At 38.7% G+C, this 16,794-nt stretch overlaps 2 non-coding genes across 2 annotated transcripts; both read right to left on the minus strand.

The window, feature by feature from the left end:
- Positions 1-2,054: 2,054 nt before the first annotated feature.
- Positions 2,055-2,155, minus strand: LOC147638762 (U6 spliceosomal RNA). Its single transcript, XR_015265977.1, has one exon. It is a non-coding gene; the product is annotated as a U6 spliceosomal RNA (small nuclear RNA).
- Positions 2,156-5,534: 3,379 nt separating this feature from the next.
- Positions 5,535-5,635, minus strand: LOC147638763 (U6 spliceosomal RNA). Its single transcript, XR_015265978.1, has one exon. It is a non-coding gene; the product is annotated as a U6 spliceosomal RNA (small nuclear RNA).
- Between the last annotated feature and the right edge of the window lie 11,159 nt (positions 5,636-16,794).

The following is a 16,794-nucleotide window of genomic DNA, read 5'->3' on the forward strand; positions in this document are numbered from 1 at the left end:
TCTCTTATTTCCTGTGTTTGGCTCATTTTGTTTTGCCTCCAAAAGGTCTATTAATCTAAAGTTAATTGGCCTTATTATCCTAAGTTCATGCATCCATATACCTCTCATATGCTATGAACCTTCCAATTCCTTATTCTATACCCCCATGTAATATGGTACTTAAAAAATTATCATGGAAAAACGTAAGGAAATCAATCCTTTATGCAATATGATAGCAATTTCATAATCTTAGTATCGTCTTGTAGAATAGCTCTATTCATCATGCACATTACTTCACATGAATCTTGTACCAATCCTCTTCTATTTACTCATAGAAATACTTGTTGAATTCGATTATCTTTAACCCCGCTATCCCTATTTCTTTACCTAATTTTTTGCTCTAGCTCATGATTCCTTGTAGCCAGGGGTGGGCTTGACGTTCTTCTTGAATTAGGAGACCTCTTCTTGATTAACATGGAAGGACTCATTTGCTTCTCTATATATAAAAACTTTATCACAATCTCTGGCTATAATTATGGCTTCTGAAATAGAGGATGGTTTTATATTCTTGATGAGGTTATTCAAAGGTAGATTAAGCTTCCAAATGAATCGATGGAGAAGAGTTACCTCATCCATCTCTAGAGTAAATCGGAGAAGTTTAAAAGTTTGGTGGTATTTCTTTAGGGTCTTTCCTTCTTGGGTTAGCTCCAAAAATTCGTTCATTTTATCCTCTCGAAATCCTGGAGGACAAAACCTTTCACGAAGGTGTAATTTCATGGCATCTCATAACTGATGCTAGCTCTCCAGTGGTGGTTAGATTGACAACAATGCTTCCAACTAATTTGGCATTTCTTACGATTTTTAGATGCGAGCAAGGGTGAGCTACTTCTTTCATTGTATCCAGCCTGTAATCCTATCGTGAAGAATGGAATTCGTCTAGTAAAAAAGAAAATTGTAGTCTTGTTATGAAAGGATTCCACTTGTGCCACAAACTGCCATGTTTCCACTTGGGCATCTACCACTTCCTTTATTGGAACCTTGGCAGCCCTAACCTGATTTGCCACCACATATGGCTGCAAAATCCAATTAGCTTGTGCAACTCGAAAGTCAAAAGCCACCTAATGGTTCCTGAGGTGTATCAAGAAGCAAGGTATCTTGAAGCATCTGACCAGCCTCCTTCCCTCCATATTGACCTCCAATCAATCTTTGCCTTTTAGCCTGAGCTCAGGCTCTGGCCCTCCACCCTCAAACTTCTCTGCATCTTCTGTTGAGACATGTGCCTCTACAAAATCCATATCTATGGTTCCCTGAGTTCAAAACTATCAAATACTTATTTTAGCACCACATTTGAAGGCAGTCAAGATTAATACATCTGAGATCTTCATTTTTTTTGAGAATTACACATCTAGTGCCTTGGGATTGACACATCTAAGAGTATGATCCTCTAGGAATTACACATCCGAAGTTAGACCCATGTTTGTCTGAGATGGATTCAAGATCTTGGATGATCGTCCTAGTGTAAAGCATCCAATGGATGGCATTCACACATCAACTATTCAAATCTTAATGGAGTTATAATCTTAATAATTTATAATATACAAGTTAATGAGATATATCTTGAAAATTTCTCTAAACAAGTTTCGGTCTATCCTTCTAGTTATTCAGTTTCTCACTAGTTTCTTAATTTGATCACCCTATGTTTTTCCTCACAAAATATTTTCTCCCCAATCTTATTTCTCAAATTTATTGTACAAATATCTTGCGTGTGCACCCAGAAGATATAAGCACAATTTCATAGGATGATTGTCTCAACACGTGAGGATATTCAAATCACTTCTATGGCCAGTAGAGATGATTGATTCATCCTCATATAATAAACAATCACTTGTCTTAATCCCTTGACAGTTAACCTTTGAAAATCAATTCCTAGGAACTAAGATCGGCTCTGATACCGCTTGTAAGAAACTAGTGAGAGACTGAATGACTAGAAGGATAGACCGAAACTTGTTTAGAGAAATTTTCAGGATATATCTCATTAACTTGCATATTATAAATTATTAAGATTATAACTCCATTAAGATTTGAATAGTTGATGTGTGAATGCCTTCCATTGGGCAGGGGCCATGCTAATCTTCTCTATATCATTCCAATTTTATCAGATGTCCCCGAACGGGACCATACACCTCATCATCGATCGCTGGCAAGAGGACTCAAGCCGGGGCCTGTTGCCCTCTCAGGCTCCATCGCTCGATCCTCCCGCCCCTCAGAGGGATGTCTGCGCACTAGGGTGGGCTAATTCACCGCACTAGCATGGGCCCTTAGAACTAGGCAGCATCACAATCACTTGCCTCAATCGACGAACCTCATTCTCCCAATGGTATGAGGGATACCATGGGCCAACTCCGGGCCTTACTAACGTCTCCGCCATCCGGCTACACATGCACAAGAACGGGGCACCGTCAAGGCAGGGAGAAGTTGTACCTGTACCTTAATTTAACCAAGATAACAATCCATTTACTCACTAAACCATAGGACTAGGATCCATGTCACCTTCTTTAAGAAAACAATCCTTTTCACAAAGATTTTAGCATTTCAACTTGAGATTGCGATAAGACATTCTTTATTAAGGCATATGATATTGCTTAAAAGAATACAAACTTTAAATAGAGTAAATCAATCAAATAGATCACTATTAACAATCCTTTTCACAAAGATTTTAGCATTTCAACTTGAGATTGCGATAAGACATTCTTTATTAAGGCATATGATATTGCTTAAAAGAATACAAACTTTAAATAGAGTAAATCAATCAAATAGATCACTATTAACAATTAATAGAGAAGCCGGGGCCATACCTCAACCCCTAAGAATGATATATAATTGAAAAACAAAATATGTATATACCTTATAGAAATTTGTCGTTGCCTTTGCTCGTTTATCGTTGCCTTTACTCGTTAACAAGAGCTTTAGAACATAGAGTCTTCTAATAGCTTCTCTTACGATTGAAATCATCCAATCATCCCCAAGCTTTATCTCCTCTTACTTATACTGTGACTCTTCTCTCTTTCTAAGATCTATGGCAAAATAACCTTCTCTTACAGGGCTACGGCATACTATTCTTTCTCTAGAAGAAAAGCTACGGAGTTTTGGGTCTCTTCCTTCGAAAGACCATAGCAATCTAAGCTTCTTTTCTAAGATATTAGATAAGAATAAAGGGATATATACATATCAAACTCTAGGATTACCTTGAGGCTACTTGCTGCCTTCTCACAGTTTTCTCTGTGTAGAGACCCTGATAGAAACAGCAAATTGTTTCGGCCATAAATCTCTGATAAAAACTCAGAATATGGTCATATAACCAGTCAAAAAAACGGGAAGGCATCTAGTCTACAAGCCAACGTTGGCAGAATAGGCAAAAACGTCTGTATATAGCCACAAACACGCCATCTTTAGAAACGCGTTATTTTTTCACATTTTTAGTATGCATGGACTCTAAATGTGTAAAAGTACTCTAAATATGACCTCTTATCACCTAAATTCAAAAATCTATTTTTGGGGATACTTATCTCTTAATAGAACTATTCTTATGTTCTTACTTCTTTTAGGATTTTTAGAGCTAATATTTTTATTCTAACACTTTCCTAATGTTTCTAGCCTTATTGTCTCACTCTTCTCTAAATACACTCTCTTTCCTTATTGAAATCTATATTAAAAGAGACACATACATACATGGCTTGGGAGGGACCTTACAATCTCCCCCACTTAAAAGATTCGAGATGTACTCATCTCGCGAGGTGGGGTAGTATCTAAGTAAATCCTCGTGTCTCTTTCAAAGTGGTGTCCCCACACTAGGTAAAAATCCTGTTTTATCTAAATATTGTTCTTAAAGATTCATTTATTTCATGTGCTTGGCTCGTTTTGTTGTGCCTCCAAAACATCTTTATTATTCTAAAGTTAATTGTCCTTATTATCCTAATTTCATGTATCCATATACATCTCATATGGTATGGACCTTCGAATTCCTTATTCTATACCCCCATGTAAGATGGTACTTAACAAATTATCATGGAAAAACGTAAGGAAATCAATCCTTTATGCAATCTAACCTATGATAGCAATTTCATAATCTTAGTATCGTCTTGTAGAATAGCTCTATTCATCATGCACATTACTCCACATGAATCTTGTACCAATCCTCTTCTATTTACTCATAGAAATACTTGTTGAATTCGATTATCTTTAACCCCGCTATCCCTATTTCTTGACCTAATTTTTTGCTCTAGCTCATGATTCCTTGTAGCCAGGGGTGGGCTTGACGTTCTTCTTGAATTAGGAGACCTCTTCTTGATTAACATGGAAGGACTCATTTGCTTCTCTATATATAAAAACTTTATCACAATCTCTGGCTATAATTATGGCTTCTGAAATAGAGGATGGTTTTATATTCTTGATGAGGTTATTCAAAGGTAGATTAAGCTTCCAAATGAATCGATGGAGAAGAGTTACCTCATCCATCTCTAGAGTAAATCGGAGAAGTTTAAAAGTTTGGTGGTATTCTTTTAGGGTCTTTCCTTCTTGGGTTAGCTCCAAAAATTCGTTCATTTTATCCTCTCGAAATCCTGCAGGACAAAACCATTCACGAAGGTGTAATTTCATGGCATCTCATAACTGATTCTAGCTCCAGTGGTGGTTAGATTGACAACAATGCTTCCAACTAATTTGCCATTTCTTACGATTTTTAGATGCGAGCAAGGGTGAGCTACTTCTTTCATTGTATCCAGTAAAAGTTCAAAACTATCAAATACTTACTTTAGCACCACATTTGAAGGCAGTCAAGATTAATACATCTGAGATCTTCATTTTTTTGAGAATTACACATCTAGTGCCTTGGGATTGACACATCTAAGAGCATGATCCTCTGGGAATTACACATCCGAAGTTAGACCCATGTTTGTCTGAGATGGATTCAAGATCTTGGATGATCGTCCTAGTGTAAAGCATCCAATGGATGGCATTCACACATCAACTATTCAAATCTTAATGGAGTTCTAATCTTAATAATTTATAATATACAAGTTAATGAGATATATCTTGAAAATTTCTCTGAACAAGTTTCGTTCTATCCTTCTAGTTATTCAGTCTCTCACTAGTTTCTTAATTTGATCACCCTATGTTTTTCCTCATAAAATATTTTCTCCCCAATCTTATTTCTCAAATTTATTGTACAACTATCTTGCGTGTGCACCCCCAAGATATAAGCACAATTTCATAGGATGATTGTCTCAACACGTGAGGATATTCAAATCACTTCTATGGCCAGTAGAGATGATTGATTCATTCTCATAATCACTTGTCTTAATCCCTTGACAGTTAACCTTTGAAAATCAATTCCTAGGAACTAAGATCGGCTCTGAACCACTTGTAAGTGATACCACTTGTAAGAAACTAGTGAGAGACTGAATGACTAGAAGGATAGACCGAAACTTGTTTAGAGATATTTTCAAGATATATCTCATTAACTTGCATATTATAAATTATTAAGATTATAACTCCATTAAGATTTGAATAGTTGATGTGTGAATGCCATCCATTGGGCAGGGGCCATGCTAATCTTCTCTATATCATTCTAATTTTATCAGATGTCCCCGAACGAGACCATACACCTCATCGTCGGTCGCTGGCGAGAGGACTCAAGCCGGCCTGTCGCCCTCTCAGGCTCCATCGCTCGATCCTCCCGCCCCTCAGAGGGATGTCTGCGCACTAGGGTGGGCTAATTCACCGCACTAGCGTGGGCCCTCAGAACTAGGCAGCATCACAATCACTTGCCTCAATTGGCGAACCTCATTCTCCCAATGGTATGAGGGATACCATGGGCCAACTCTGGGCCTTACTAACGTCTCCGCCATCCGGCCACACAAGCACAAGAACGGGGCAGCGTCAAGGCAGGGAGAAGTTGTACCTCTACCTTAATTTAACCAAGATAACAATCCATTTACTCACTAAACCATAGGACTAGGATCCATGTCACCTTCTTTAAGAAAACAATCCTTTTCACAAAGATTTTAGCATTTCAACTTGAGATTGCGATAAGACATTCTTTATTAAGGCATATGCTGTTGCTTAAAAGAATACAAACTTTAAATAGAGTAAATCAATCAAATAGATCACTATTAACAATTAATAGAGAAGCCGGGGCCATACCTCAACCCCTAAGAATGATATATAATTGAAAAACAAAATATGTATATACCTTATAGAAATTTGTCGTTGCCTTTGCTCGTTTATCGTTGCCTTTGCTCGTTAACAAGAGCTTTAGAACATAGAGTCTTCTAATACTGTTTCTTACGATTGAAATCATCCAATCATCCCCAAGCTTTATCTCCTCTTACTTATACTGTGACTCTTCTCTCTTTCTAAGATCTATGGCAAAATAACCTTCTCTTACAGGGCTACGGCATACTATTCTTTCTCTAGAAGAAAAGCTACGGAGTTTTGGGTCTCTTCCTTCGAAAGACCATAGCAATCTAAGCTTCTTTTCTAAGATATTAGATAAGAATAAAGGGATATATACATATCAAACTCTAGGATTACCTTGAGGCTACTTGTTGCCTTCTCATAGTTTTCTCTGTGTAGAGACCCTGACAGAAACAGCAAATTGTTTCGGCCATAAATCTCTGATAAAAACTCAGAATATGGTCATATAACTAGTCAAAAAAATGGGAAGGCATCTAGTCTACAAGCCAACGATGGCAGAATAGGCAAAAACGTCTGTATATAGCCACAAACATGCCATCTTTAGAAATGCGCCATCTTTAGAAACGCGTTATTTTTTTCACATTTTTAGTATGCATGGACTCTTAATGTGTAAAAGTACTCTAAATATGACCTCTTATCACCTAAATTCAAAATTCTATTTTTGGGGATACTTATCTCTTAATAGAACTATTCTTATGTTCTTACTTCTTTTAGGATTTTTGGAGCTAATATTTTTATTCTAACACTTTCCTAATGTTTCTAGCCTTATTGTCTCACTCTTCTCTAAATACACTCTCTTTCCTTATTGAAATCTATATTAAAAGAGACACATACATACATGGCTTGGGAGGGACCTTACAATCTCCCCCACTTAAAAGATTCGAGATGTACTCATCTCGCGAGGTGGGGTAGTATCTAAGTAAATCCTCGTGTCTCTTTCAAAGTGGTGTCCCCACACTAGGTAAAAATCCTGTTTTATCTAAATATTGTTCTTAAAGATTCATTTATTTCATGTGCTTGGCTCGTTTTGTTGTGCCTCCAAAACATCTTTATTATTCTAAAGTTAATTGTCCTTATTATCCTAATTTCATGTATCCATATACATCTCATATGGTATGGACCTTCGAATTCCTTATTCTATACCCCCATGTAAGATGGTACTTAACAAATTATCATGGAAAAACGTAAGGAAATCAATTCTTTACGCAATCTATCCTATGATAGCAATTTCATAATCTTAGTATTGTCTTGTAGAATACCTCTATTCATCATGCACATTACTTCACATGAATCTTGCACCAATCCTCTTCTATTTACTCATAGAAATACTTGTTGAATTCGGTTATCTTTAACCCTGCTATCCCTATTTACTCATAGAAATACTTGTTGAATTCGGTTATCTTTAACCCTGCTATCCCTATTTACTCATAGAAATACTTGTTGAATTCGATTATCTTTAACCCTGCTATCCCTATTTCTTGACCTAATTTTTGCTCTAGCTCATGATTCCTTGTAGCCAGGGGTGGGCTTGACATTCCTCTTGAATTAGGAGATCACTTCTTGATTAACATGGAAGGACTCATGTCCTTCTCGACACTTTCTATATTAAAAAAAACTTTATCATAGTCTCTAGTTATAATTATAGCTTCTGAAATAGAGGATGTTTTCACATTCTTGATGAGGTTATTCAAAGGTAGATTAAGCTTCCAAATGAATCGATGGAGAAGAGTTACCTCATTCATCTCTGGAGTAAATCGGAGAAGTTTAACAAAAGTTTGGTGGTATTCTTTTAGGGTCTTTCCTTCTTGGGTTAGCTCCAAAAATTCGTTCATTTTATCCTCTCGAAATCCTAGAGGACAAAACCTTTCACGAAGGTGTACTTTCATGGCATCTCATAACTGATTCTAGCTCCAGTGTGGTTAGATTGACAACAATGTTTCTAACTTTCTAGCTCCAATGGTTAGATTGACAACAATGCTTCCAACTAATTTGGCATATCTTACGATTTTTAGACGCGAGCAAGGGTGAGCTTGCTTCTTTCATTGTATCCATTAAAAGTTCAAAACTATCAAATACTTATCATAGCACCACATTTGAAGGCAGTCAAGATTAATACATCTGAGATCTTCATTTTTTTTAGAATTACACATCTGGTGCCTTGGGATTGACACATCCAAAGATTATCAGGATTGACACATCTGAGATTATTAGTTTTGTGAAAATTACACATCTAGTATCTTGGGATTAACACATCTAAGAGCATGATCCTCTAGGAATTACACATCTGAGACCCATGTTTGTCTGAGATGGGTTCAAGATCTTGGATGATTGTCCTAGTATAAAGCATCCAATGGATGGTATTCACACGTCAACTATTCAAACCTTAATGGAGTTATAATCTTAATAATTTATAATATGCAAGTTAAGGAGATATATCCTGAAAATTTCTCTAAATAAGTTTCGGTCTATCCTTCTAGTCATTCACTCTCTCACTAGTTTCTTAATTTGATCACCCTATGTTTTTTCTCACAAAAGGTTTTCTCCCCAATCTAATTTCTCAAATTTATTGTACAAATATCTTGCGTGTACACCCCCAAGATACAAGAACAATTTCATAGGATGATTGTCTCAACATGTGAGGATATTCAAACAACTTCTATGGCTAGTAGAGATGATTGATTTGTCCTCATATGATAAACAATCACTTGTTTTAATCCCTTGACCGTTAACCTTTGAAAAACAAATCCTAGGAACTAAGATCGGCTCTGATACCACTTGTAAGGTTCCCCCCTTCCACAAATTATGGAGACATTATCTCTTAGGGGCCAAGTTCCAGCTTGTAACTGACCACAAAAGTCTAAAGTGGATCTTCACCCAGCCTAACCTCAACATGCGGCAAAGGAGATGGATTGAAATTTTACAAGAATATAACTTCGACATCAAATTCCGTCCTGGGAAAGATAATGTGGTAGCAGATGCACTTAGCCGCAAATCTTTCTTGAGTGCAATTTCAATGCCAAATAATCCCATACTGGTCAAGGTGGAAGAAGTCTCATCTCATGATCCAGATTATCAGAGGATGATAAAGTTAGTAGAAGAAGGGGGACATTCAGAGAAAGAGAAGAATCTAATCAAGGGATACTCCACTCATGAAGGAAGCCTCTACTTCAATCACATGCTATGTATCCCTAAGGATCCTGCTTTAAAGAAACTAATCCTCCATGAAGCTCATGATAGCCCTACTGCAGGACACCCAGGCTATGCAAAAACATTAAATGCCGTAAGAAGGAGCTTTCATTGGGTAGGCTTAAAAAATGATGTCCTTCGGTACTTGAAGCAATGTCTCTCATGCCAAAGGATCAAAGCTAAAAGAGTCAAGATGCCTGGAAAACTTCAACCCTTAGATATTCCCCAAATGAAGTGGGAGTGCATTAGTATGGATTTTGTCACAAGTCTTCCCACTGTTCAAGGAGGATATGACTCCATTCTGGTAGTAGTGGACTTACTTACCAAAGTAGCTCACCTTATATCAGCGAAGAAGACCTTCAAAGCTTCTGATGTTGCTCGAGTATTCATCAAGGAAGTCCTCAAACTTCATGGTCTCCCAAAAAGGATAGTAAGTGACCGAGATTTTGACTTCACTTCAAAATTCTGGCAATCCTTATTTCAAGCCCTGGGAACTCAACTTTGCTTTAGCACAGCTTATCATCTAGAGACCGATGGCCAGACTGAGAGAGTCAATCAAGTAATTGAAGACATTCTCAAAGCATACTGTGGACGGGAACCAAGAAGGTGGATTCAATACCTTCCTCTGGTAGAATTTGCCTACAATGCGTCTTATCATCAAAGCATAGGAATGTCACCATTCAAAGCACTCTATGGGCAAGAATGCCTGTCTCCTTTAAATTTCTCTGATCCAATAATAAGAGTTGAGGCATCCACGAAAATGCTCAAAGAAAGCTGCCCAAGATCGACAAAAGCTTTATGCTGACAACAAGAGGTCTGAAAGGATCTTCAAGGAAGGAGACAAAGTTCTTCTACGAGTGTGACCCAAACGAAGTTCTCTATCACTTGGGAAATATAAGAAGCTCAGCCCTAGGTATTGTGGTCCTTATACAGTTATCAAGTGTCTAGGTAAAAGTGCCTATAAACTCCAACTCCCAGCCCATATCAAAGTCCATAATGTATTTCATGTAAGTTTGTTAAAACCATATGTCCCCAGTCTCGATCATATTCTTGATGATGAACAAGTTGTAATCCCTACTCAAGGAGTCCTTGAATTACAGCCCAGTAGTATCATAGATTCTAGGGAAAGGCAACTCCGAAATAGAACTCTTGTAGAACATCTAGTACAGTGGAAAGATTACCCTAAAGAGGATGCAACTTGGGAAGATGAAGCTACACTCTTAAAGGATTATCCCCAATTCATGACGAGATGAGGACATCACGATTTCTTTAAGGGGGGAAGGATGTAACATACCCATCTTCACTAATAAAGAAATGTCCATGTTATTATGAGTTTTTATGGTATAAAAATCAATGATTTTATTATTTGAGTCATTTCTACTTAGAATCTTCAAATTCTGAGCCCAAATTTGGAATCTGCGGGCGATTTTACCCTAATATAGGATTTTACAGTATCCAAAACAGACACCGGATCAAGCCTATACGCAAATTTTAGTCATTTTAGTTAAAAAACGACGACCTTTAAACCTTAATAAATGCACGACCGAGCGTCCGATTGACAAACGGTCTGAACCCCTACGACCAGGAGAACCTCCCGGACAAAAAAAAAAAATTCGCCCCTGGGGCGGTCCGGCACGCAAATCGAGATGGGCGTCCCAAATTTGGGTACCCTGTCCCAAAAATTTGGTCCGTACACACTTACTAGGGTGCCCGTACCATGGCCGCCCAAGAACCAAAGGACAACCGCCCACTGTATAGTCCCCACATACCCCTACGTGGACACCCATGCTGCCCCAGACCAGATAAGGCACATGCGTACCACTCTTTTCCTGGACAACCGACACCGTACCTTTCGCCTAGACCCATACAGGCCACTGATCCATAGCCTTTGAAGGTACACCGTCCTTTCGTCCTTGCTTTGTGCAGCGCCCGTACCCATACCCCTCAGCTATATAAACCCCCGGGGTGTTCCACAGGCAGCACGCATTTTTGTGCAGCGTATGCCCTGTTGTACTGTCGGCCATACCGCCATCTGTCCCTGTGCAGTGTACTTACTATACTTGCTGTAGTACAGCCGCCCCTTGCAGCCACCTCTCTCACACCCCCTCATTTGCCTCTTTTCAGATAGGCCAATTTTCCTCCATTCCCCTCTTGCTAGGAGGCAGTGTCCTTAACTCTTCTTCCCCCCCCCCACGTGTGAATAGACTTACTGCAGTCCTCTCAGCCCTCCTCCACGTTTTTACCCTTAAGGACATCTCACAATCCCCCCCCCCATTTGCGTAGACTTTAATAAGGGTTTTTTGCCTTAAGAAAGGGTTCGTGCGTCATACTCTTTTGCTCATACGGTGAGCAAACGAACTCACAATTCAGATCCGACTGAAGCGTTTTGATCGCAAAAGCGAGTTCTACAAGGCGACGCCTAAGATGGCCTCTTCTTGGAGACGTCAAAATATTACCTCAAGAGGAGCGCGCAATAACGAGATTAGAGAAGATGCTCCCAATGCGGCTCCAGCCCTCCCTTTTCAAGCTCCTCAAGGAAATGGTGGCCAGGTTAGCTTGGTTAATTTTTAAAAGAAGAGATTTTTCTTAAATTAGTGTTAATAAATGGTATCTTTCCCTTTTAAAATGACGACATAAAAATTGTATGAAGTTACGAATTATGTGATGCTGTATTCGATAAATTGCGTTGAAATTGTTATCTTCACAAATTGTGAATGCTATATTTAATAAATTGCATTGAAGTTGTTATCTTTAGAATTCAAGATTTTTTTTTGGCTTCAACGCTAACTCCGTTCCATGCTTCTGTAGCCGGGCGGCGTCGTTAGCAAAGCCCGAGAATGACCCAAGGTATCCCTCATACCATTGGGAGAATAAGGATCGCCGATTGAGGCGAGAGATTATGAGGCTGCCTAGTTCTGAGGGCCCAGGCTAGTGCGGTAAATAAGCCCACCCTAGTGTGCAGACATCCCTCTGAGGGGTGGGAGGATCGAGCGATGGAGCCTGAGAGGGCGACAGGCCGGCTTGAGTCCTCGCCAGCTGAGGTGTATGGTCCCGTAGGGTTTTGCCTAGCATGTAGAGGCTGGAAGGCCGAATTCTAGATCATCTGCAGAATAAAGGAAAAGAATAAGAGAGCCAGTTTGGCTTATATGGAATTGACTCATGTATACACTTTTTATATAAATATATCTTGTCTATGGCATGATTGCATTGTGTAAAAGGGCTATTTTGTGAAAAGGGCCTTAATTAAGGAATATGTTTATTTATGTCAAACAGTGTGGTAGGATTAATTAGAAAATAAATTGATGCGTGAGTAGGGTGGAAAGTGGGAGTATGGAATGCCCCGACGGCACCATCCTATGGACGAGTGGACCCGATTAGTCGGGTAGCTTTCCAACAGATTAAGTGAAAGCCCTACGCTAGATAATTAGGTTCTTGGGCAACTCTATTCTAGAAGAATAGGCCAGTGGCTGTGCCTTGCATAAGATGAGGAAAAAAGCGTTCTCTAGAAATCAAGTCTAGTAGTTGTCCAATTTATGATCAATTGCCCTATGGGTGATTTGATGTTTAGAAAATCACGCTCCCCCTGCGGGATAGAGTTAGGTCATACCTATGAATCGTATCCTTGAATCTCTACAGGGTCAAGGTGTCGATGAATAGGAAAATTTTTCCAAGATAACACTTAGTGGACTATCTTAAGTGTTTCTCCTATTTTTGAAGGAAGAAACCTTACAATTGGTATCACAGCATTGTAAGGTCCCTCCCAAGCCATGTATGTATGTGTCTCTTTTAATATAGATTTCAATAAGGAAAGAGAATGTAATTAGAGAAGAGTGAGACAATAAGGCTAGGAACGTCAAGCCCACCCCTGGCTACAAGGAATCATGAGCTAGAGCAAAAAATTAGGTCAAGAAATAGGGATAGCGGGGTTAAAGATAATCGAATTCAACAAGTATTTCTATGAGTAAATAGAAGAGGATTGGTGCAAGATTCATGTGGAGTAATGTGCATGATGAATAGAGCTATTCTACAAGACGATACTAAGATTATGAAATTGCTATCATAGGTTAGATTGCATAAAGGATTGATTCCCTTACGTTTTTCCATGATAATTTGTTAAGTACCATATTACATGGGGGTATAGAATAAGGAATTCGAAGGTTCATAGCATATGAGAGGTATATGGATGCATGAACTTAGGATAATAAGGCCAATTAACTTTAGAATAATAGACCTTTTGGAGGCAAAACAAAACGAGCCAAACACAAGAAATAAGGGACTCGGAACAATGTTTAGATAAAAGAAGATTTCTACCTAGTGGGGACACCACTTTGAAAGAGACAGAAGGATTTACTTAGATACTACCCTAGCTCGCGAGATGAGGACATCTCGAATCTTTTAAGTGGGGGAGATTGTAAGCCCCTTTTCAAAATGGAGGAAACACTTCAGATATTTGTATAATAAATTTAAAAAATAAGATTGGGGAGAAAACCTTTTGTGAGGAAAACATAGGGTGATCAAATTAAGAAACTAGTGAGAGACTAAATGACTAGAAGGATAGACCGAAACTTTGTTTAGAGAAATTTTCAGGATATCTCATTAATTTGTATATTATAAATTATTAAGGTTATAACTCCATTAAGATTTGAATAGTTGACATGTGAATGCCATCCATTGGATGCTTTACACTAGGACGATCATCCAAGATCTAGAACCCATCTCAGACAAACATGGGTCTAACTTCGGATGTGTAATTCCCAGAGGATCATGCTCTTAGATGTGTTAATCCCAAGATAGTAGATGTGTAATTCTAAAAAAATGAAGATCTCAGATGTATTAATCTTGACTACCTTCAAATGTGGTGCTATGATAAGTATTTGATAGTTTTGAACTTTTACTGGATACAATGAAAGAAGCAGCTCACCCTTGCTCCCGTCTAAAAATTGTAAGAAATGCCAAATTAGTTAGAAGCATTGTTGTCAATCTAACCACCACTGGAGCTAGAATCAGTTATGAGATGCCATGAAATTACACCTTCATGAAAGGTTTTGTCCTCCAGGATTTCGAGAGGATAAAATGAACAAATTTTTGGATGCTGTAAAATCCTATATTAGGGTAAAATCGCACGCAGATTCCAAATTTGGGCTCAGAATTTGAAGATTCTAAGTAGAAATGACTCAAATAATAAAATCATTGAATTTTATACCATAAAAACTCATAATTACATGGACATTTCTTTATTAGTGAAGATGGGTATGTTACATCCAGGTAAGAAATTCCATGGCTTGCATTCACGATCCACTAGGATAAAAACAAAATCAATTTTTACTAGAACCCTTGCTGCATTTTTTGATACTTTGTTTCCACGTTTCTTGATGCAATAATATCACAACTCTTCATATCAAGTCCTCTTTTATTTACAAAACCTTTAAAGGTTTATAGACTCCATGATTTTTCAAATGTGGGTAGGTAGGATAGCAAAACAAAATTAAATCAAAATTAACACTTATCTGAGAGTGGAAAAGCCGATTTCACATGAATTTTTTTGTAAATTTTCAAACAACGCTTCGCTGCAAACGGCGCATAGCTGAATTCATGTTTATGATAAAAGCATATCACTGGGTAGCAATCACTTTGCTCTTCAATTCAAACCCCTACATGCCATGGACAGTCGCCGCTAGCCTGGAGTTAAGCTCACTGGTCGAAGGCGCTTCTGGTCCCTGGTTTTTTTTCTGCAGATCCCTCTCTGATAAGCGCTCCCACACATTCTGGTTTTTTCTCCTTTTTCCCGCAAGGGAATCGGCGCCCCACACCACCTTTTGCAGCTAAAATCGCGTTTTTCCATTTTTAATTTTCCACGCTACGCCTACCATTCCACGCATGTATTTTTGAGTGATAACCATAAAAAAAATCAAGCTCCTTCACACCACAACCATACTAAGGGTGTTTCCCACGCCACATCAAAAGAAGCTTCATTTGGCATCCTTATTACACATGTGACCTTGCCATCGGGGAAGCATATGATCATGACCATTATATACCATAAAAGTTTTCTGTCTCAGTGTTAATATCAACTCAAACATGATAGACACGACTTATGAGCATTTCACCACCTCATGGAATCAGTAAAAGCAGTCAAACCCACAAGCATAATCCAGTCCTATCAAAGCACAGGGTTTCTGCTATCTCCAAAATTCTCCATAAGCATAAAAAAAACTCCACGGTTCACACCACACTGTCAGAGGCTTCGAGACCCAGCTCAGTCTCAGCTTGTCTTATTGAACCTCATTTACAATATGAACATATATACATGGCATCATATAATGACTCATCATGGCACTTAACCCATGCATCATCTGAATTTGCATTTGATGGCCTCACATGCATGGTTTCACACCATAGACGTGCTATGGCACGACATCCACCCCCTCTAAACCTGCACATCCTCTGGTATGTGCCAAATCATCATCAAGATCCACATATAACTGGATGTCATCTTCATCTTCTACATTACCAGGAAGATCATCCTCTTCCTCTTCAACCATATCCATACTACCACTGTCAAGCCTCTCATCCTGAGTCTCTTGTGAATCAAAAGGATCACTATCATGCCTTCTTTTAAACATCTTGATTCTTTTTCCTACCACAAGATTCTTTATCTCTGTTCCATCAAGCTCACACAGAGTATACGTGGCATTTTCATGCACATGCTTGACAATGTAAGGGCCAAACCATCTTTTTGCAAATTTTCTTTGAACAGTGAATTGGTTGTCAAGGCTACTATCATACATTAGAACCCAATCACCTTCTTCAATAGGTTTTGGCCGGAGTCTGTGTCTTCTATCAAATCTTTCTTTATTTTTCAACCTTGCATCTTTCAAGCGAGCTTTAGCAAGCTCTACATCTTCTGGCCTTCTCTCCAGTTGCCTTATTCGCAATGCAAGGAGGTCTTCCCTGCTCAATCCTTCCATCCAGGGCAAAACATTCCAAGTTGGAACTACTTCTTCAACTGGCATTATTGGCTTCTGACCATACATTAATTCTGCAGGCATGTATCCTGTCACTGAGCTATGAGTTGTACGGTCAGCCCACAAGGCATATGGTAGCAGCCTTGGCCACTCTCGCATTCTTTCTCTGCATGCCTTAGCCAAAGCTTTAATGATTGGAGGATGCCCTCGCTCACTTTTACCATTGCACTCAGGATTGTAAGCACATGTTAGGGACAGTCTGATGCCAATTCTAGAGAAGAATTCCCTTGCTTCTTCAACATCTAGCTCACCCCTATCAGCTGTTATTTTCCCAACACAACCATACCGACAAATCACATCTTCCAAGAGAAATTTGCATACTGTTTTCGTACTCTTTGTTCTAAGAGCA

Source organism: Cibotium barometz, chromosome 5 (assembly GCF_041138505.1).
Source record: "Cibotium barometz isolate CiBa-2024 chromosome 5, ASM4113850v1, whole genome shotgun sequence".
Taxonomy (NCBI): Eukaryota; Viridiplantae; Streptophyta; class Polypodiopsida; order Cyatheales; family Cibotiaceae; genus Cibotium; species Cibotium barometz.